At 37.1% G+C, this 24057-nt stretch overlaps 1 protein-coding gene across 1 annotated transcript in view; it reads left to right on the forward strand.

Moving 5' to 3' along the window:
- Nucleotides 1-6445: 6445 nt before the first annotated feature.
- LOC306872369 (sorbin and SH3 domain-containing protein 2-like) overlaps nucleotides 6446-24057 on the forward strand; it is a 44587-nt gene continuing 26975 nt past the window's right edge. Inside the window, exon 1 of the mRNA XM_079420886.1 lies at nucleotides 6446-6908. The gene's annotated coding sequence lies outside the window, so the exon portion shown is untranslated. The remainder of the gene's footprint in view (nucleotides 6909-24057) is intronic.

Here is a 24057-nt window from a genome sequence, read left to right on the forward strand (position 1 = left end):
TTTTCGAATACATTATTAAAATCAAAAGTTGTATCTGTTGATATTATTTTATGTAGCTGAGTTAACATGAACCAACAATGAACATTTGTTTCCTATCGAAAGGGAACTGCCGTTGCGTCGTCAAATTTAATTGACAACTGCTAATGGGGAAACTCCTGTTTACTCTTTTACTGAAGCCAGATTGGTGAGAAAAAGAGCAAATTTCTGAGCAAATTCCAAGCACGTTGTTACAAATGTCGCTTCGTGAGTGTAGCTCGTGCCCCTCCGCATCGTGCAGGAGGTCCCTGCAGGGGGCACAAGCTACACTTGCATCACATGTCTGGGCGTCGCCCACGCAGAGGCTGCACTCGCTGGAGCTTCGTGTCCTCACTGTGAGGATATGAACCTTGCTTGCCTTCGCTCGCGGATTTTTTCACGAGGGCGATCCTCCCCACTCTGTTCCCCCGTCTCCTCTCAGGAAGAAGCAGCGGAACAGCGGGAGTTCTCTCTCAGGTACGAGCAGTGCTGTGTAGGCCCATTGCCCGTGCGCTCCGCACACCCTGTAACGCCACACACCGCCAGTGTGCTTCACACGGAAGGAGCAGGGCCCCTCATCGGATGCAAGTGGCCTGGTGAAATCCTTCCACTTCAGCAGCTCTCACTACCGTTGATGGCGCTGAGGAAAAAGGATATTGCAAGCTCCCCCCTCTCGAGGAGGCGGTGGCTGCACATCTGCTTCCACTGACGAGCCGTGGGCTGAAGCATCCTTCAAAGCCTTAGTGGACAGCGAGTCAGGCTTTTGCAGCCGCTACTTCCTTGTTCCCAAAAAAGACGGTGGGCTCAGACCGATCCTCGATCTCAGACTTCTGAATCGAGCCCTCATGCGACGGCCGTTCAGAATGTTAACGCTGACACAGATCCTCGCGCAAACTGGACCCGAGGACTGGCTCCTGTCTTTGGATCTGAAAGATGCTTACTTTCACATCCAAATAGTGCCCCGTCACAGACCGTTCTTGATATTCGCGTTTGAGGGGATGGCCTATCAGTATACAGTCCTCCCGTTTGAACTGTCCCTGGTCCCCCACACTTTTACGAAGTGCATAGATGCGGCTCTTACCCCTCTGAGACAGATAGGAATCCGCATATTGAACTACCTTGACGATTGGCTGGTGCTGGCCGACTCAGAATGGCAACTGATCTCTCACAGGTCGTTGTTGCTCGACCATCTGGAGCACTTAGGGTTGAAAATCAACCCTTCCAAGAGTTTTTTGTCTCCCAGACAGCGAGCGTCCTTTCTGGGAGCAATCATAGACTCTGGGCTAATGCGGGTTTGGATTACGCCATTAGCCTACATCAGCCACCAAGGTGGCCTCAGGTCACGCCCCCTTCACAGGATGACTCAACGTCTCCTGCTTTGGGCACAGAAAGAATTCCTCTCGTTACGGGCGATTCATGTGCCGGGCAAATTGAACCAAGGAGCAGACATGTTGTCAAGAAACAATGTAGCTCTGGGGGAATGTAGGCTACATTCTCAGATGGTTCAATTGATCTGGTCAGTCTTCGGCAAGGCAGAGGTCGACCTCTTTGCCTCCGAAGACAACTGTCACTGCCCATCCTATTTTTCGAAGCAGCGGGATGCTCTGGCCCACGATTGACCCAACACCCGCCTGTATGCATTCTCTCCAATCACCCTGCTACCCCAGGTTATCAGGCGGATCAGAGAAACGAAGTGCTCTCTCCTTCTTGTGGCCCCCCTCTGGAGGAACCAAGTCTGGTTCCCGGAGATGATCCAGCTGCTGACGGCAGCACCGTGGTCAATTCCACTGTGGAGAGATCGTCTCTCACAAGCGCAAGACAAGATTTGGCATCCCCAGCCGGAACTGTGGAACCTTCATGTCTGGTCGCTCGATGGGAGGTTGACCAATACCATTTTAGAGGTTAGAGCTCCGTCCACAAAGTGGTCAGCCTTCAGCGACTGGTGTTCAGGTTTGATGTGGCATGTCCCACGTGCTTATTTTTCTACAAGAGTTGCTGGATAAGGGACAAGGGGCTGGACAAGCGTACCGTCTACGCTTAAGGTCTGTGTGGCAGCTATCGCGGCGAATCATTCTCCCGAGGCAGGCCAGACTATTGGTAGAAATTAGTTGGTGGTTAAGTTCCTTAGGGGCGCTCGGTGGTTGAATCCTCCTTGCCCTAAGACTGTGCCGACCTGGGACTTATCTATAGTCCTCGGGGCCCTCCCTTTGAGCCGCTTCAAACAGCCGGCTTAAGGGTCATAATGCTCAAAACCGCTCTACTCTTGGCCCTGGCGTTGGTCAAGCGAGTGGGTGACTTGCAAGCCCTATCTATCAGTGCTTCCTGTCTTGAGTTCGGACCCAATGACTGTAAGGCCGTTCTCCGGCCACGCAGCAGCTATGTACCAAAGGTGCTCACAACTCCGTTCGGTTATCTCCCTTCCGGCACTCCCCGCATCAGACGGTGAGCAGGGACCTAACTTGCTATGCCCAGTCTGGACAATGCGAGTGTACTTTGAGCTTTCTAAGTCTTTTATACAGTCCGAACAGCTCTTTGTGTGCTTTAAGGGGAGCTCTAAGGCTCTAAAGCGGTCACTTTGCTTTGTGACCGGCAGCTCTAAGGGGCTGCCGGTCACAAAGCAAAGGCTATCCCATTGTATAGTAGAGGCTATCGCCCTGGTCTACACCTCAGCAGGCGTACAGTGCCCTATAGGTGTGAGAGCCCACTCCACGATAGGAATGGCCTCTTCCTGGGCGTGGTCCAACAGAATTTCTATTGGGGAGATTTGTGCAGCCGTCAGATGGTCATCGTCATCGCCATCGACCTTTATTAGATTCTACAGTTTGGACGTCCCTGCCCTGCAGGCACGGGTGTTATCAGCTTAGTACTTTTTTCTCCCTTTGAGTGGACGAGGCTTATGATAAGCAGATAAGTTGCTTCTCGGTTCTCTTATAGCTTGGACTCAAGGGGCCCACTCTGAGTGTGCCTGAGCTGAGCTTGCGGAGCAGGCTTAGTTCTGCTTCTGCATATAGCACGGCACTACTGGATGCGCTTCCTGGATCCTTTCGATAGGGAACGCTCCGGTTACTCACGTAACCTCGGTTCCCTGAGATAAGGTAACGAGCATTGCGTAACTGGCCGTGCTATAGCTGCACGCGAATCGATGGCTGTCGCTTCAGTCGTTGATTCTGATGAAATGGCACTTTGGCCTGACTTATATAGCAAATCCCCCCCCCCCCCCCTTTTGGCGGTCTCAAGCACCATTGGTTTGTGCAGTACACAAACGTTAAAAGAGCAAACAGGAGTTTCCCCATTAGCAGTCGTCAATGAAATTTGATGACGCATGCTCATTCCCTTATCTCAGGGAACCGAGGTTACGTGAGTAACGGAGCGATTTTTATTCATTATCGTTGTCCCACTGAGATCCCATGTGTTGATGACTGGCCCCTCGAAAACATACCCTCAATGTCATGGTGAATTTTCCAGTTCAGATAACCAAGAGACCTGGCTAGCTGCTAAGACTAAACACATACTCAAAAACATGCACACATGTACACACAATCATATTCTATTGCAAAGGTCAGCTATGAGTGAAGAGATTATATTTGGACATCTTTGATCTGCAGTAGTCTGAGGTGTTACTGATGTGGGGTATTTGAGACTGAGTCTCCACGCCAGCATAGCAGTACAGTGGGGCATTTGTGACAGAGCTGAAATCTCAATGCCCTCTCTTGTTATTTCTCCTTATTGCTCTTACACTCTCAGAAATAAAGGTACAAAAGCTGTCACTGGGGTGGTACCTTTTCAAAAGGGTCCATTTTGGTACCTTAATAGTACATATAGTGTACACATTCGAACCTAATAGGTACAAAAATGTACCTTTTGAAAAGGTAACGCCCTAGTGACAGCTTTTGTACCTTTTTTCTGAGAGTGTATGAGATTATTATTATAAGGAGGAAATGTTTTAGAAACAGTTACTGTAAAAATAGACCAGTAGAGTAAAATGCATGGTTCAAGATTTTTTGATCAAATGCCCTTTCTGAATCCCATCAGACCATGGCTAAATGTCTTCTGTGGAAAAACATTTAAAAATGTAATGAGAACGTGGCATCCAGCCACAAAGCCCCTATATTTGCCATTCCAGTGACTTCTAAAACAGTGCAGTTGTAATTTATATTATAGTATGCTATGTTATATTTTATGTTATGTTGAGTTGAGTTCAATATTTCACTCCTGGCTAAGAGGGCGATCGACAGCAACTTGTTATACATTAGTGTAAGGATCAGAGCCACTGTATCAGAGGAAACATTACTGTACCTTTAAACTCTTTTGATTTATTGTTTAGTGTTATGTAATAAATTTTGCAATTTAAATCTGAAACAATAAAATGTAATTTAATAATTTAGTACATGTAAGAAAATGTTAAATTCATTGTTTAGCTTGACAAATAGATAATGAGCAAATCTAGGCAGATAATGAGGAAAAAAGACAATGAGATGCATTGTAATGTTAGCCTTCATACTCCCTTCTGTGGCTGTGACATTATAATTATACACTGGCAAAGATGAAACCATTCAGTTAGTTAAATCCTGTATACTGTACATGATAAGATAAGCTATCAGAATTCCAGTTAACAGCTGCTCTGAATAATGTATTCCCATTGCTATCAGTCCTCATAATGCACAGAGGTTCTGAGGGTGAATATATAGACTACCAGTGTTATAATTCAGTAAGTAAATGCTTTGTGAAGTTTGGTTTGTCTGGTTTTGGATTTCTAAGATCTGTTTGGATTAGTAGGTGTATATTTGTGAGGGATGCTGTATAACTTGGTCTTTTAATATGTAGGCCAAATTGTAGGGAAACCCACCATGCTGCCACTGAATAATATATTAGTGTGTGTGTGTGTGTGTGTGTGTGTGTGTGTGTGTGCGTGCGTGCATGCGTGTGTGTGGCAGAATGAGTCTTTTTAATATGTACACTACTTGCACTGTAAAAGATATTTTAAAATGTACTATATGGTAAACTCTAAATGAACTGGTTTTGACTATGGCAACAATGGCACAAAGTGTCACTTTACCTTTTATAGGGTGACATAATCTGTTCATATCCAAATCACATTTGTGATGTTTTCTTTTTTCTATTGAAGCAAATGATGTCCAGTTAATTAGAAAAGTACAGGTAAAGTGGGATACTCTTTTAATTTATCATTTGCATTATTTTAATTCATAGTCCAAATGGCTTAGCACCGAGATAATAAAATAATATATTAAGAACTAATATTAAGAAATATTAAATACATAAACTTGAAATTCTTCAAAACACACAGACCCCAAATCACAGTTTGACAGGCATTACTGACAAACTGAGACACATTTATAAAGTAGGACAACTAGTTCTTTCAAATACAGCAATCTTTGATTTTAAATGTAATCAATAAAATAAATAAATAATAATCAAAAGTGTATTAGATTTACAAAATCAGATTCTGATCATTTTTAGCTACTGTCGTGGACTATTCTTCCCATAGTTTCTGTCTCTGAACTACATATTAAAAGACCGAGTCAATCAGCATCCCTCACAAATACACACCTACCAATCCGTTGTTGTTGTTTTTGTTATTATTATTATTATTATTATTACCAACAAGATACCACAATGGCCTACACAAAGTCCTAACCTTAAACTAGAGCTAGAAATAATATGTCTGTGACGGTTAAGTAAAATTAGAATTTCTTCTTTATTAAAATGACATGCTGTCCCAGTGCAAAAAAACACAACAGTTTGCCAAAACATTGTTGTCACTTTGAAGTTTGCACCAAAGAAGAAGAAAATGTTTAAAAATTTTGAAATTGATTGGAAAAAAAAACAACAACAAAATCAGATGTACAGTTATAAAAGGCTTTGTCACTGCATATCACAGCTGTCCAGATGTGGTATGACATGCTGCCGGAAATTATGTCAGAACTAAAGTAGTCCTTTTGTGCCAGAGTTCAGAGTGAATTAAATGCTCATGTTTTGTAATGAAAGAATATATAAAGGTGATCAAGCATGTATTCACCCTGAAGAATCTGGTTCTTCAGGATTTTTTTGCTAATATCATCGCCACATTCCTATAGAAGAATAGAAGTTCTAAACTGGTCGCGAGTCTGAGGCTAGCAGCAATATTCTGTCAAACCTTACATTTTAATTTTTCTTCAAACTTCGGGATTTTACATGGTCGCGAGTCTGAGGCTAGCAGCAATATTATGTCAAACCTTCCATTTTAATTTTTCATCAAACCTCGAGATTTTTACAGCAGTTCATTGCGGTCTTTTTGCCCTTGGGTGGCAGAGGTGACCTCAGCATCATCTCACATCACAGTCCGCGTTCCCCTGATTGAAGTGTTCTGGTTGCCATGACTACTGAGAGCCTGTGAGGGACCAATGCGCGGCGCTGCTCTCCATCTCACTCTATAGGCTGTGATATAAAATACTCCTCTTCCCCGAGAAACAAGCGACGATTGGATGATGTCTGGATAAAGTCTCTATTAAGGACTAACCTCGTCGCGTCGTTTTGAGTATGCAAAACGAATGTGATCTTGCTTTTCCATCTCCTCCTCCTCCTTCTGGAGCCGATAAGGAGAGGCGTTTCGTCATGTGTAAACTGACAGTTTTACCGCAATGCTATTTCAATAGCTCTCCAGCTCCGCGCAAGAGCCACTGACCCAAGAGGAAAGGGTGGTGCCGCGCACTGGCATAGTCCATGCGCGTTCACGCGTTTATTTGGAGTCGGCTCAACAGAGAAGAAGCGAGCGGAGCAGGTGTGCGCTTTCAGTCTGGATTCAGACCTCCTCTCTCTCGTCTCTGACTTTGATGGACTTACATGCGGCGGGTTAACTGCGGTGGATGACTCCATATGCGTGGTTCTTGCTCAGGGTAAGAACGCTTGTTTCGCGGTCACACGCTGACAGAATCACAGCGGCGCGGACGGAATGAGAAGAGTTTGCGATTACACAGGCAGATTTCAAAAGACAAGTTTCAGAAACAACTAGAGAAGGCATTTTAGTTTTTAGAGAATTCCAGATACAAAATTCAGCTGCAGATTTTTGAGGCAAATAATTCCAGAGGTAGATTCAGAGGCACAACATTTTAGTTAGATTCCATGTTAGTAGCACATTGCAGAAGCACATCATTCCAAATGAATATTTCAGAACATTATTGAGCATTACATAGAGACTTAAATAAGCATCCTTTAACAGGAAGACTAGCCTATGCGTAAAGCAAAAAAATAAATAAAAAATAAAAAGCACTATTTATGACCAAGTTGTTGACCTCAAAACGTAATGTACAGCTATAATATGTTGTAAGACTATTTTTTATTATTCTCTGCTGCTCTCAGTTTGCAGGAGCTACATGGCGGTGGTTACAGTTAAAGTAGCACTGCTGCACATTTGGATGGTGCTGCATTACACTAGGATTCCAGCTTCCTTTTAAGATGCCTTGCTCTGTGATTTGCTCTCTGATATGTTGTAATAGTTGACCCAACAAGCTTAGTCAGAAGTTAGAATTGTGTCAGTTTTGTCCTAATTCCGATGCGTGTGGATTGAGTTTGTGCAGAAAGCGAAACTGATTACCCGTAACTCAATCTGGCGTGACCTTCCACAACAACAAAAAGCGCTTGTATGTTGTATAATCCCAAAATTTTGCGCCAAGATCCTTTGGTTTAATTGATTAACATAACAATTAAGAGGTTTATCATTACCAGCTCATTAGCGAGGTCCAGTGGGCGGTGGAAGTAATGAACGATCAGGGTTCTTATCACGGATGATGATCAAGTGTGTTCATGGCTTTGCATTTATTATCAGGTGTTGAGATTGTTATTTCATAGAAATTTCAGATAAGTTTCCACAATAAACTAATTCAACCATCATTTTGAGCCTGCAACACCGTTTATTTATTTATTTGCGCTGTGAAGCCTCTTCTTCTAAATTAGAAAAAAAAAATGTATTTATATAATATACAAACTATATATTGTAATACATTCTTTCTCTGAAATAAAAATATAATATATAATGAATATATAAATTATACATCTCTCTATTTTACATAGCATTTATTAAAAATGTTAATAAATTAATATTTTGTAATATTTCAAATTTAATAGTAATAATAGTAATTAATATGATGTAATTATACAACATTTACAATATATATATATATAAACATATCTTAAATAACAGTTTATTAATAATTCATTAATAATAATAATTTAAAAAGAATACTTAATATAATTAATAAGAATAATAATTAATATTATAATATATAATCATGTATATTTCTTTATATAATATAGCATTTATTTTTATGTATTTTAACAAATACATTTATTTATGTATTTGTAATACTTTATAATTAATGGTAATAATTTGTATTATGTAAGTATATAGCATTTATTTTGAAATATATTTAGTAAAATTGTAATAATATAATTTTTTAAATTGTAATAATAATAATAATAATTATTATTATTATTACTATTATTATTATTTTTGCTTTAGTTTATTTTATTTTATTAAATGGTGGATGTACTAATGATCTCAGATCAGATAATCAAATCAGTTAAAGTTTCTTGTTTAAGTGTTGAGGTTACTATAGTCAACTCTGAAGAGCTGAATATGGCCTGGGGACAGGATGCTGATGTGTTAAAGCAGAACAGAGAGAATGGAGGTGCTTTAATCTCTTGTGAACAAGATCTGTGTCATATTGTGCATATAGGATGATGTAATGACAGTTAAGCTATAGAGATGGATTTCTATCCCTCTATCTCCCTTTATCTCTGGATATCAGTATTACATGTTCATTTAAATACTGTTCTTGTGGGAGTTAGCGGGGAAAGGGCATGCACCGTAATGTAGTCACACCATTGACCTCACACGCTGAAATATGTGTGTATACAGCAATGGAATAGTTACATAATTATGATAAAAAAAATGTTTTCAAATGATTAACGTGATTAACTTTCATATAAAGGTGATGCAGTTTACTGCTATTTACCATCATTATAAAGAATGTACTGTAGCACAGATACGAAACTGAAAGGTTTCAGTCACTGCTTCTTCATTGAGTCTATTTAAAAAGCTGCTCTGTGGGGGAAAATAGGAGGCAAATGAAGCTCTCTCTGAAGTTACTTAACATTAATTCCTCATCATTCATATTTAATGCAGGCTTTATGGATCATTCTCAAAGTTTATGAACTATAAAACTGCTATGAAACACTGTGTTCAGTAAGAAAATAATCTGAATTCTTTTCAAAAGGTAAGGACATCTGACAGACAGACAGACACACGGATGTAGCGCCACAGTGTCAAAAAAGTGTGAAGTGCTAAAGAAAGCATCTCTGTGAACCCATTGCAAAGTGTTTGAGTGATGAGATCTGCATGCCTGAAGCTAAGGTGCCTGTGTATACATTTGTCTAATGTTACTGGGTAGAGATCCCTAGAATAGTGCTGGATAAAGTGCAGATTGTTCTCTACATAGGCCCACAGTATCTGTACGACTGAGAAGAATATTCATTGGACACATGGGAAATGATTTGATCACTACTTTAAGAGAAACCTGGGTCCTGCGTCCCAATGGATTTTGGACTCTTAAGAGCTTTCTCTAACTGCGAGGTTATATCATTGAAATAATATAATTATTGAAATGATGTTTTTATTTTTTATGAAATAGTTATACTTTGTTTTCATTTTAATTTTAGTTAAGGTTTTAGTAATTGTATTAAGTGTCTTTGTCATTTTTATTAGTTTGTTTTTATATATACATTGTATTAATTATCATTAAGGTTTTAGTTTTTTTAATCCATCAAGATAAACTAGATGAAATGTGAAATGTTGCTTTGTCAACTTGCTGAAATATATATATTTGAAATTATACTATTAATGTTGAAGTTTATTTTATTTCAAATAATTAAAGTTTTTGTTTTTATTTTTAGTTATGAATAATAATATATATTATATAACTATAATAACCCTAGTTATGAATGCATTTTACAGTACATGAACCATATAGCTTTTTTATATATTTAGCCATATAACGTTTACATATATATTCATAAGTGGATGACTTCCATTTAAAATAGATTTAATTTAAAGAAAATGTTGTTATTTAATCAAATTATTTCATTTTAAAATGTTATTTAAATTTTTTAAATATATATTTAAACAAAATATAAATAAACATCTCACATTGTACGCTTGATAAACCTTAAGCATTACAACCTCGAATAGACAAATACATTATTTTAAGTGTCATTTTGCACATGTAATTTTGATGCACTTAGCAACTGAACAGTAGATCTATGGTGATTTTAAGTGCTATTTAATGTATGGTGCTTTTGGGAAACAGGACATAAAAAGAAGATTTGATTAATGGGGTCCAGAGGGTTTTTTTTTTTGTACACTCCATTTCTCTCCATCTAAAACTAGTGCTGCCGTAGGGCAAATGGCAATACAGTAGCAGTGACTGCTGTATCGACCCACAGATATATGATTATACATGTGTTTACTTAACACCAATGCTTTTTATAACCTCTCGCTTGCCGTGTCAGGAATGTTTAGCTGATATTCCCTGTGATAATGGATTGGGTGTTGAGATGGGTCAGCAGAGGTAGTGTCTATCCATTCCCCCCACTGTGTATTTAAACAAGAGTTTAATTGTAGACATTTTTTGTTGCATAATTTGTATTTGTATTAGTTTAGTGAGGAAATGGAAGATTAAAGCATACTGTAGCTTGTGAAGTTTATGCTGTATCATAGTATGATGTTGAACTGATGATGTAAATGAAATAACATAAATCAGTGGATTAGGATCAGCTTTTCTCTTTCCCATACTTTAATGTCTTTTATCGGAGTGATCTCTTCTCTAGAACAACTCTCATTTGTATCGTTCCTGACTGTAGTTTTATCAGGCTACTGGAACATTTTCTCACCATTACATCACTGGTGCACGTAGTATCAGTTTGCAGCTTGTTGCGATAGCACAGTCATCCCTGGCATGTGCAGGACCTGTGATCACATCCTTTTGCATCAAACGCGGACCGGCCAGCAAGCCGTTGTATAAGAGGTCACCTCATACATCACTTCAGACTAAACTTACACACCGACTCGCACATAGACACTGAATGAGTCTATGTGCGATATAAGGCTGATATCTTCCATAATGGACCTAATAACTGCTACAGCTACAACACAGTTTTATAAAATGGTTTATTAAATCATTGACTTGATTGTTTAGAGTCAGCTATCCTTTGTGCATAACCCGATCTCACAGAAAAACGTAACTATTTTACCAGGTGGTGAATTTGTATGAATTCTTACAGTGTGAATTCTATGAAAAAGAGATTGTACAAACTGTGCGTGATCACGAATCAGTCACCAATTTGCCAGAACACAGCAAGTTAAGGCAACAAATATCATTCTCTAACATTGTGTGAACTAATTCAGCTTTTTAGAGTGGATTTAAGTTCAGTACACATGCATAATTAGGTTTAATTATAACCTTTAGCATAAAACTGTTGAATGTTTTATTTTTTTTATTTTTTTTTTTTTGTATTTGACTTCAGTGTAGTTATTGAACTTTTGATTCATTTTTTTTTTTTTTTTTTGCTAATACTGTTTTATCAGTCCCTTCTGTCATATTGAATATATAACATCTACAGTACTGGCCCCACTTAACAGAAAGACTACTTATGAAGAATTTTGAATCATTATTATGGTGGTTTTTAGTGCGTTTAAAAGTCTACTATATGAATATTTAATTAAGTAATACAATTTTATACTTTTAATTTACAGTCACCAAAATGCCTGTAATGCCTGAAATTCTGTTGCCATATCTTTTTGAAGAAGCCATCTGTATTAAAATCTTGACTATATGTGACCCTGGACCACAAAACCAGTCATAAGGGTCAATTATTTGAAACTGAGATTTATACATCATCTGAAAGCTGAATAAATAAGCTTTCCTTTGGATTTGTTAGGATAGGACAATATTTGGACAAGATACAGCTATTTGAAAATCTGGAATCTGAGGGCGCAAAAAAAAATCTAAATATTGAGAAAATTGCCTTTAAAGTTGTACAAATTAAGTTCTTAGCAATGCATATTACTAATCAAAAATTATGTTTTGGTTGAAAATGTACAAGATATCTTCAACGTAACATGATCTTTATTTAATATCCTAATGATTTTTGGCATAAAAGAAAAATCGATAATTTTGACCCATGCAATGTTGTTGGCTATTGCTACAAATATACCCGTGCTACACATTCAGGTTTTGTGGTCCAGGGTCACATATATAATGTGTGTTTGCTTGTGTGAGTGCGTGCATGTGAATTTTTTTTTAGTTGCTTTAATGTAGTTGTACTACGGTGGCCGAGAGAGCTCAATGCGCTGCAACATCAGAAAACACATGCAAATAGAAAACGTACCAGCAAATCAAGAAAAAATCTTCATCAGTTTGACAGCAGGTGGTGTAAATGCTAACAACACATCCAAATAGATTTTATTTGCAGTGCGTTTCTTTGTTTGGTTATGTTGTAAGCATTTGCAGCGCGTGTGTTGTCAAATTGACGAAAGTTGTTTTCTTAATTTGCATGCATTTTTTTCTATTTGCAGTGCGTTTCTTTTTTTGGTTGTGTTGTGAGCATTTGCAGCATGTACGTTGTAAAATTGAGGAAGTTGTTTTCTTTATTTGCAGCGCGTTGAGCTCTCTCGGCCACCGTATTGTACAGCTGCTTACACTGACATTAAAAACAGCTGCACAAACAAATCCACACATATTAGCCTGAGACCCAGCAGAGTTTTTTCATCAGTAGACAGCATTTTGATGTGGTGATGTATGTGTCTCTTAAATGCTAGGTCAGTAGATAAGGTATGCACATTTCTCAAACTGCTCTCTTGAACATTATGAGTCTCTCTTTGGGACCATCATTTAAATGTGAAGCAGAATCGCTCGACACATTAAAGTGCTTTATGGCTTGTTAAATATCCCTGAGGTCATTGAGCCGCTTGCAGCGGATGTGAAGAGGTTGGGACCCTGATTCAGACGTGACAGGTGGAGCCATACAGACCCCATAAGGGAACTTTCTAGGCACTACAGAAGCATGTCCGACTACCAAAATAGACCTATCTGATCTCTCTCCCTCTTTTTCGCTTACCCCACCTATCTTTCACTGTCTAACCCTCTTGTCCCCCAGGAGTGGTGCTCTGCTCTGGATGGCAAGACTTGACAAGAATAGCCTGAGGACAGAGGAAAAATCTGATTTAAAAAATTAAAACAAATAGGTGAAAAAAAGCAAAAAATTGGCATGCTGACATTTCTTTGACTGACGTTTGTACAAGAGCGAAAGTGTAATTTATATGACGTAGGATCGTGCTTGTTCTGTTCCTCTGTCTCTCATCCTCTCTTTCTATTCCCCCATCTCTTGCTTTTATTCTTATTGTTATGCTGATCACGCATCTTTTACTTGAGTGAAAAATGGCATTGTCTCTTCATGTGTCTGACTGCATCTCTATAAAAAAAAAAAAAAAAAAAAAAAAAAATCTGACTGAACTGGAACGTTTTGCACAATCAGCAGAGTGGTTGGTGTACAGTGATTTTTAGCTCTATAGATCAGGTTGATATTATTTCTGATTCATAGAAAGAGATGTTCTCTGTTCCAAAACCAATTGAAGCAGCAGATTAGTGGCACTTCCCACGCTTCAGATCAATTGCTCCAAATGGTACACAGTTTAATTATGCTGCCTATTTTCAGGTCTGTAGAGTGTAGAGCGTGTTCCAATAACAAATCGAGTCTCCGTGCTTTTAGAAGGTAGATGCCTAGCTAAGCAGCGAGGAGCTCTCTAGATATTTACTGGCTTGGATATTGAAAAACAAATGTTCTTTATAATTTCACTGAGTCATTGAAGTCAGAGTTAAAGAGCAGGTACACTTTTATAGATGTGACTGGTGAGTAGGTCAGCACAGTGCAAGTCATATTGCTGCAAAAGCTGCAGTGAGTCTCCCAGGGAGGATTGCAGCATTTCAGTCTGTGCTACTATTATGTATAGACGATAAAAACACAGTTGTCATTGTTTCAGAGTACTTCAAATGCTGTTATATTCACGTAAAATTAAGTTATTAGTGAACGTGACTACCTTTCAAACATCAAAATAACTAAAATCTGGTAGGTACATCTGGTATTTACTTTCTTTCTTTCTTTCTTTCTTTCTTTCTTTCTTTCTTTCTTTCTTTCTTTCTTTCTTTCTTTCTTTCTTTCTTTCCATAGATGACAGAATAAAGCCAGCGTCAAAACAAGGTTGTGGTTCTAGCCCAACACGTAACTAGAAATAGAACTGCAAAAAATCAGCCTGCAGTTTAGACCAGAGACGTCAAACAAAACCAAATAAATATTTTTAAACAACTTCCCGTATGCAAAAATTCTTTCATTTTATGAGATAAACTACGCTTGTTTGCATGCACTGTGAAGTTGCTCAGATTTTGAGATATTTTGATTTTGCTTCCATAAATTAAATGTTTAATTTTTGGATTTTATTAATGAAATGTGAGGAGGAATAATTGCTGTAAAATCAGTCTGTTCTTACATGGTCACAATTAGATTAACACAACATTTAATGTAAGGTCCCACTTTATATTAGGTGGACTTAACTACTATGTACCTACATTTAAATTAGTACTGCGCAACAATTAATAGTGATTAATTGCATCCCAAACAAAAGTTTTTGTTTATATAATATATGTGTGTATACTGATTAAATGTATTATGTATACATAAAGACACACACATACAGTGTATATTTTGAAAATATTTACATGTATTTACTTGTATATATTTATATTTATATAATTTATATTATATATAAATATATTTAATATATAAACATAACATATTTTTCTTTTATATATATATTCATGTGTGTGTATTTATATATACATAATAAATATACACAGTACGCACACATATGTACACAAAAACTTTTATTTTGGATGCAATTAATCATGATTAATCATTGCCCAGCACTAATTTAAATTAAGTTTTTAGTTTTTAGCATTTAGTTTGTGTATAATGTTTTTACATTGTACTTATATTTAAAAAAAAAAATAACTGCATGTAATTACATCTGTAATTCATTTCTGTAGTTACTTTTATAGTTTACCCATCCCTTACATCTTAACCCACCCTTAAACCTACCCATACCACCAGACTTGTCCCTAACCTTTTGCAATTCAATTTGAACATAAATACATTGTACTTATTTTTTTAATGTAAGTACATAGTAGTTAAGGCCATCTAATATAAAGTGGGACCTAATGTAAGAATGTTTTACAGACTACTTTACATACTTTACTTACTTTTAGTCATTTAGCAGACGCTTTTATCCAAATGCAAATGCATACAACAACATTTCAATAGTAAACATAGAAAGGAAAAAAATAAATAAAGAAAATAAAAATAAAAAGTGATACTTATATCATTTGCCGGTGTCCTAGCCTGGTGGAGTCGCACGGTAGAGTCGATGGTCTTTACACTCTTTACTTTTTACTTTTAGTCATTTAGCAGACTATTTTGAAAGTTCATTGATAACACAGAATGATCGGATGAAGGCTGTCTGCTGTCCTTATTTCTGTGTGCATGTATGTGTGTGTCTTTAGTTAGTCTCCTTGACTTCATCATCCCTAAAGTACATAGAAAGTGAGATCTCTGATTGCATTACACACACACATGCATAATCACCAACACGTGCACATCTGCAGCCAACATCTAATACTACATCTCGTTCTCTCCCAGTAACAGGTGGAATAATTCTCTGCAATATTTAATGATTTATCTGATAGGTACAGTAGCAGATCCATGTAGCTCTGACATTGAATTTAAACTAATGAGAGTTACTCATTGTAACCCATTGTTATTTGACTTTTTCTGTGTTTGTGTATTAGAGATAAAGTAGATGGAAAGAGAGAGTGAGAGGATGTGTGTAACGGCTCTTTATGTGTATTTTCCCTCTCTTCCTCATTCCTCTGTTTGTGTGTGATTTGTTTAAGCTCACTAGCTTTCACCACAACAAAGGCCTCAAAAGGGAACAGTGAGTTTGAGTTTCAGTGGTCTGGGAATACTTGTAAACCTGGCCAAACAGGGCATGCAGGCACACACACACACACACACACACACACACACACACACAAATACACGCACATTCAGTAGCCTAAATAGGAACAAATAATACAATTATATTGTTTTTTGTTTGACTAATTATAAATACTGCTGACTAACCCAAATACTCATACTCTAACCCTAGCAGACAAACAATTTGTTACCAGTCAGACTAATACTTTTTTACACACAGTAACAAAACATTAGGAAAAAAGTATATACTTTTACAATGTTATTCAATTCTTTTGAGCTTTCAGTTCATCAAAGAATGCAGAAAATAAAATGATCATGGTTTCCACAAATTAAACATTAAACAGAAGTCAGCTGTTAATAATATTAAGAACTGTTTCTTGATCGCTAAATCAGCATATTAATGTAGGAAAACAATAATATAATAATATTTCACAATATGACTGTTTTTGCTGTATTTTCAACCTAATAAATCCTTGGTGAGCATAAGAGACTTTCAGAAACATTTAAAAAATGTTACCGACCCCAAACATTTAAATGATACTTAAGTATTATCACATAAACCAAAAGTATGCCCTCCAAACACTTGTAGAAATGTTTTTTTGTAGATGACTGAGCATTCATTTCAGAAAGGATAGCAGTGCAAGGCTTTATATTTAGACTCATCATATCAGTGGAATTTGTACTGGAGTGGATGGGTGATGTTATTCACAGACTGAAGTATGATGGATGGATTGCAGGTGATTCTGTTCAAGCTTCCTCTGTGTGGGATGTGGTATGTGCTATGCCGTCCAATGACTTTTAGGACTTTCCCATCTGAAGCATGTTTCTAAAGAGAGTTTGTGTAGTACAGAGATGAGGAGACCGTAATGAAATATTTCACACCCTTGTGTTGTTTTGCCAAAGCAGAAACACTGTATTGTATGTAATTTTCAGATTAAATGCTATTTATTATGAACTTATTTCAGCACAATCATGATAAATATGACTATTTGGATTCAGCGAAAGCACAGAGAAATAACCACCATTGTGTTTATGACTCATGCACTATATCTTGAGCTTTCTAAAGTCATTTTATAATAATAATTAAAAAAAAACCCTGTTGGACAATGGCAATAATGAAGTGAGAAGAAAAAAATCATAAATATGAATGCATGAGCCTTTTACCGTATTGAAGACATTAATTGCATATTTTAAAATGAGTGAGTTTTAGCAACAGTCTGCACATTTGCTGCATGAGTCTGTGTAGTGTTTACGTCTATTTGGTGTGTACGAATAAAAGAGACATTGTTCATGCTGCTGTAATGAGCCAAACTCTTACTGTCTTTTATGGTGCACACAAACCACAGCAATTAGTCCAGTTAGCACCGAGCCTTAATGAAGTTTACGCTGTGGTGTGTGTGTGTGTGTGTGTGTGTGAGGAACTGCTTTTTGTTAATATCCTGCCCTGAAGGAACTCATTCATATTACATAATACTGCATGCCACAGGCTCTCACAGAATTTCTAATTTCTCTGTCCGTTTGGTTTCTGTTGTTCAATCGCCTTCCTGTCACTCTCCCTGTTTTCATCCTCTTTATATTCTGCTGAAGCATATTAATTCTTTATTCTTTACTGCAAAATACAATTGTGCAAATTTTTCATTTCACCACATTTGATTTTTCATTGCTCAAGGCTATTACTTATTTATTTGTCTCCTATTTCTCTGTCTGACATGCTTTTGTTGTACCCCAGCGCTGTAATTTCCCTTTTCCTCAAATCATCACTTCTTTCCCTGGGCATGAATATCTTGTTGGCTCTGTGAGGAGTAACAGGTTATCATGATGAATATGTCATCAGGCCCTACATGCTCTGTAGGGATGCTGCATTACATAATCGAATCACCCAACACTACAGTGGCTTCTAAAGTACTGCTCTTTAGTTCAGTGGTTTCAGAGATCCAAGGAGTAGAGCAGTTTGTTTCTTCATCAGAACAGATTTGGAGAAATGTAGCATTACATCACTTGCTAACCAATGGATACTCTGCAGTGAATGGGTGCCGTCAGAATAAGAGTTCAAACAGCTGATAAAAATATCACAATAATCCACAAGTAATCCACACAACTACTATGAGAAACTGTGTGTTTGTAATAATTTGAAAATGATTACAATAAAAGATCAAACTGTTGTTTCTGGCCAAAATGCAAGTCCTCTATCCAATTTCTCTCGATGGAATGTTGTCTCCTTTTGAATCAGGAAAGAAATATGCACAGATCAAGTGCCGTTTTAAAGCAAAACAGTCAGAAACAGTTCTAAACAAATGTATTGGTAGATTTTGTTGTGAAAGGACAATTGGGGGATGGATTATGGATTATGGATTATGGACTCGTATTTTGGCAAGAAGCATCTCCTTGAAACACTCATTTTGACGGCACCCATTCACTGGAATAAGTTGCAAGTGATGTAACATATATCGCCAAATCTGTTCTGACAAAGAAACAAACTAATAGGTCTAATAGTAACTTCTTTGCAGTAATATAATGAAAGTAAATCAAACTTTGTGTGGCTGTTCTATTCCTATTCCATTTAACAAAGCAACAGGAATAAAGAATGTAGTAGATTATTATTTTGGATTCAGTTTATCTGAAAACACTCTTTTGAACCAGCAGTGTTTCATTAGCCTCTATGGTCTTGTTTTGTTTTGGAGATCATAAGGTTAAAGCTCCAGGGAAACAGAAGTGCCTGGTTGCAGTTAACTAGAATATCTGTGGTCAGTAGGGAAACCAAGAGAGCAACCTGGACCCAGCAACAGCAGCTGGTATTTAACCACCCAGAGCCTCTTAAACTCCTTTTTGCAACTCCTGATAAAATGTTTTTTAGGTAGGAGGCTTTGACAAATATCCCACAAAAATGTACTAAGCAAATATCTTGGCACTGTTTCAGAAGCTTGTTCCCAGACAAAACAAAACAGATTCTTCCTTATTTGGATGGGTATTTGGTTCGAAGGGACTCGAGACTTGCTGTGTCTGCATTCAGATTTATGTTCTGGCTTGAAATTATGAAGGAAGGATATGGTTGCTGTCCTCAGAGTTGAACTTGCATTTTAGTGGTATTTGTTTGGTTGGTCACCACCAAAAGTTGACTTATTGTAAAAATAAATGTAATGAAACTCAGGAATACATTCAGGAATAACTGAGTGTTCCTAACTTATCAAAGAGTGAAATTGTAGAGATAGGTGAGTCTGGGAGTTAAAATGGTTTATCTACTGCTCTTTTCTTGTACAGCTTAAAATAGGGGCATACACACACACACACATAATCATAAGTGGTGACAGTCTGTAAGTGTGCCCTCCATGGTGGCCCTGACATGCTGTGACCTTTCCCCTTAAAGAAAGTGTTTTTTTTCTGTCTCTGTCACATATTTTAAAGGTCTTCTCTTTACATTGCACTGCACTGAAAAGGGTAATTTACTTCATTAGTATTTTTGTCTTGTTTTCCAGTTTTAAAATAAGAAAATTAGTATTAAAAAAGTAAATTCCAATAGTAAATTAGTTTTGTTTTAAACATTTTAGATTTTGCATATTTCCTGATAAACAGTACCAAATAGGCCTACTGATTCTTGCTTTCTTGCTTTCTTTTTGTCTTTCTGATTTTGAATATTTTAACTTTTTTTCTTTTTCCTTTCTTTTCTTTTCTTTTCTTCTTTTCCTTTTTCTTTTCTTTTGCAATGAATGCATGTGCCTTTCTGTGTTAAGTTATTTATTGGATTTTTTTTTTCTCTCTGTGTGGTTTTCCATGATTCTTTGAGAATATGAGTATAACACATGGACACACTCTCATATGATTTATAATGCTTTATTTCTGCATGTAAAAAATTTTGTGGCTGTGGCATTCACCAGTGTAGGAGTTTCCATATCTGTCACAGTAGCAAGAATCTGGATCATGCTCCAATCATATCGGTTAAAATAATATGAGGCAGCACAGAACTGAATTAAACTTGACTGATGGAGCTCTGCTTTATTTCACAGCGTTATTGCTTTCTGAGTTCCTCATGTAACCATATTTCCCAGTGTCACACAGTTAACCACTTGATACAGTAAATATAATCTACTGCATACTACCGTAAACCACATTGTCCTTTAAAAAAGAAAATAAATAATAAATCACTCTGCAGTACTGGAGCACTTTCAGCAGGACTACTTTCCAAAATAATTTTGTTGATTTGCTCTAACATTATAATTGGACTCGATTTCAGTCAGAGTGAAATAAATATGGTAAGGTAAGCAAAAGGGCATGTACTAACAACAAACTTTAACAGCAACTGATTCATAATGAGACACTTAAAAACGTTTTGTTGTTTCAAAATTGGATAAAATGTATTGAATAAAGACTTTCTAATCAATGGTAATAACTTCCCACCAGATTCTCATTCCGTTCTTGCTTCCTAGCATTTAGCATTATATTATTAGCATTTAGCATTGTGGTAAAACACTGCTTTTGTGGAAACTCATGAGCCTAGTTTACTTGCTGTGTACTGTGCCAGATGCTTCACTGCACTAATAGGAAGTGGAATGTGGTTTGTGGCGTTACGGGTGAAGCCACTAAAGAATCAGCGTCTCTTACAGAGGGAAGCAGAGAGTCTATGGTTTGGGCTGGGACGGAGCAGACAGGAGCGTAAAGGAACTACACACAACTTTTAGACACAAACACATTCGTTTGGGCATCCAATAGAACGCTAATGACAACTTTCGTATAACTTTAGAAACCCACACAGCCTCCACATCTCTCTAATGGCACAAACACACACGCACAACAGCAAAACAACCTCTTATAGCTTCCTCCTCTCACTCCCACTAGCTTAAGATAGAATAACTAATCAGGCTAAACATCAGCAATCATTTTGTTGTTCGAGCTCAAGCTTGATGTTGTCCTCCCCTGTTTTGTAGATCTATCATCAAGTTATGTAGAGTTGATTTATTTAGCTGACTTGAATTCTCTGACCCCTTTAAATCTGTCATGGAGGTTTAAAAATATTCCGAATCAAATTCTTTGGCGGACAATAGTGGCCTATTCGAAGTGATTTTATTTATGCTTATAAGACATTCACTCAACAGATTCGTAATGTATCACCATTCTACATTTACCTCAACGGCTGTTAAATATGGCATAAAAAATGACCTTATTACAGAGACATGCTCTCTGCCACCAGTTCTATCATTTAATGATGATTAAGTGTCACTGCTTATTAAGAGCCATTCTTTACTGTACCTCTCAGGAAAATATCATCAGTAGAGGTCATGTTTGATTAAGTACATAACAATCCTAAAGCTGTTTCTGTTAAGAATTACAAGGCTTTAATAGGTGCTTAGAAATATTTGCAAATGCTCCCAAATACTCTTAAATAACAGCTACAGGCTTAATGGAATGATTCATTCAAAGTGAATGCAAAACATGAATATTATTTCAGCTGTTGTATATATGAAAGAATACAAAACAACATTGGATTCCATTGACTTAAATTTTAACAAACTTTACTGGAGAAGTTAATGGATGCCTGTAGATGTAAAATATTTTCTGTCGTGTGATTCATATTGATGTTCTCATGGTTGTCGGAACTCCGCTGAATCAGTCAGATCAGTTTCCTGCAGACACAATATGTCTCATATGTTCATATGAGTTCAAATATATACAGTTTGTGATTCATCTCATATTGCTCTAGTATTGCTTCCTGTAGTTTACTCCTTCACAAAATAAGAAAGATCCCTAGAGAACTTGTCTAATGTGATCATACAGTCTTCACAACACTCCTTTATGTAACACTTCAGAATTGGACAGTATATGAACATACACAACCGTTTGTAAGTAAAAAGAATGTATTCTGAGACTCATTCTGACATAATGTTAAAAAAGGTATTTAAATATATCACGATTTCCACAAAAAATATTAATCAGCACAACTGTTTTTAACATTGATAATATATATATTTTTTTTCCTGAGCACCAAATTAGGATATTAGAATGATTTCTAAAAGATCATGTCACACTGTATTGTAATAATATTTCACAATATATAGAATTTTTCCCAATATATGCAGCCTTGGTAAGCATAGGAGACTTCTTTTAAAAAGAACAATAGTGTGTGTTCCATCATACAGCTGTTGTGATGCCTCTGGTCTGCCCATTGAAACTCTATCCATGTACTGTCCTGTCACTGTATGCTGATGTATAGTGCCCACATTCCATAGGCAGTGTGAGTGTGTGTGGAAAAGAGAATTTAAGAGACCACAAATGAGTGTGTTACCACCTAAAAATGTCTCAATTAACAATCTGAAGTGTGAAAGCCCATATGTGTGCAAGAAAACAGCTTAGAAGAACTTTATTAGTGTGTAAGTCCTTTCATGAAAACTGCAAGCAAATACTCAAAGTTACTGACAAAATCTGTACTGAGCTGCCTTCGGCTATTTGTACCAAAACTGAATATCTGAAAAGACAAATATCTTCCAGCTGAGCCTTGTCAAACAATGGAGAATTACAGTATTCATGGTGAAGTATAGCCGTGGCAGCTAGTCCATTACATAACGGAAATGCCAGCTTAATTGCCTGTGAACACAAACTGCAGCTGGCATTGAATGTTTGTCACACTCAAGTGCACCCAAAGGGCTTTGCACTAATATTGCAGTAACTAATCAGGTGCTCAATGTTGTGTGTGTGTGTGTGTGTGTGTGTGTGTGTGTGTGTGTGTGTGTGTGTGTGTGTGTGTGTGTGTGTCCGAGCAATGCAGTGCGTTTTGTTACTGAATGAATCTGTGTTTTATTTCAGTCAATGATTCAATGGCCCATTCATAAAGACAACAGTCATCACCTACTGGCAGTTTTAGCTTCATTTTTATTTATCCATTTATCCGTGACAAGCACAAACCAACCAAGGTACTATTTCAAAAACACACTGCAAAATATGGTATAATTATTGTTATCAAAAAATATTGTGAGATATCATTTTTGTCAATACCGCACACCTCTAAAATAACCTAGCATCATCTTCGTGGGGGAGTTTTCCTAGTTTTTTTGTAAATTATATTGTAGTTTACATGGTTAATATTAATGCAATTGTGAGCAATTGAAAAGTTTTAACAGTTTGGCCCACTCAAGAGGCCATTTTCTCTAATCCGGCCCTCAACCTAAAATGAGTTTGACCCCCACGATGTACAATATGAGTATTTTTTTTAAATATGCAACCCAGTCTCATGAGATAACGTAGCTGTTTTACTTTTTTTCTAAATTGGTGGCACGAAAGTCCACCCCTAAGCCTAACCCTCAGTGAAGCGTAAGATTATATGAAAATGTAAGAATAAGGTTGTACAAATTATTAAGAATTCACCACCACTTCACCAAAACCTAAAATAGTGTGTTGGAAATAGGACAGCTTCATAGTAAAATAGTAAATTGGTACTGTATTGCGCAAATTATCCTTAAATAGTCTGTGTTTTGCTTCCAATTCTTGATGACCCAGTGACTCATTCTTTATAAAGATGCTACAGACTATTATTAGTGCTTTTAGTGTCTTTATTTTAGGCCCACCAAGTTAGGGAAGAACCTTCATGGCATTAGCTAGGTCACACAGCATGTTATGAAAATACTTCTTGAATGTTCTTCTACTTTCTGCGTTAGTTTCAAGGTATAGGGGACAATTGAAAGTACATAGCAATTTAGTGAATGTGTTAAGAAGTGTTTTAGGCAATCTATGATCTGACAACTTACACTATAAAGGGTGTCAGCTACATCTAACCAAGACTTCATGATAGTTTTCATTTAATATGGCAAGTTAAAAACTTAATTGACTTTACTATGGAATTCTGGGTCACACAATGGTGCCATAGCTTAAGTTATTGAGATTCAAATAGTGTTGACAACGTTTTTCACTCCCTGAGTGTAG

This window comes from Barbus barbus (genome assembly GCF_936440315.1).
Source record: "Barbus barbus genome assembly, chromosome: 7".
NCBI classification, from domain to species: Eukaryota; Metazoa; Chordata; class Actinopteri; order Cypriniformes; family Cyprinidae; genus Barbus; species Barbus barbus.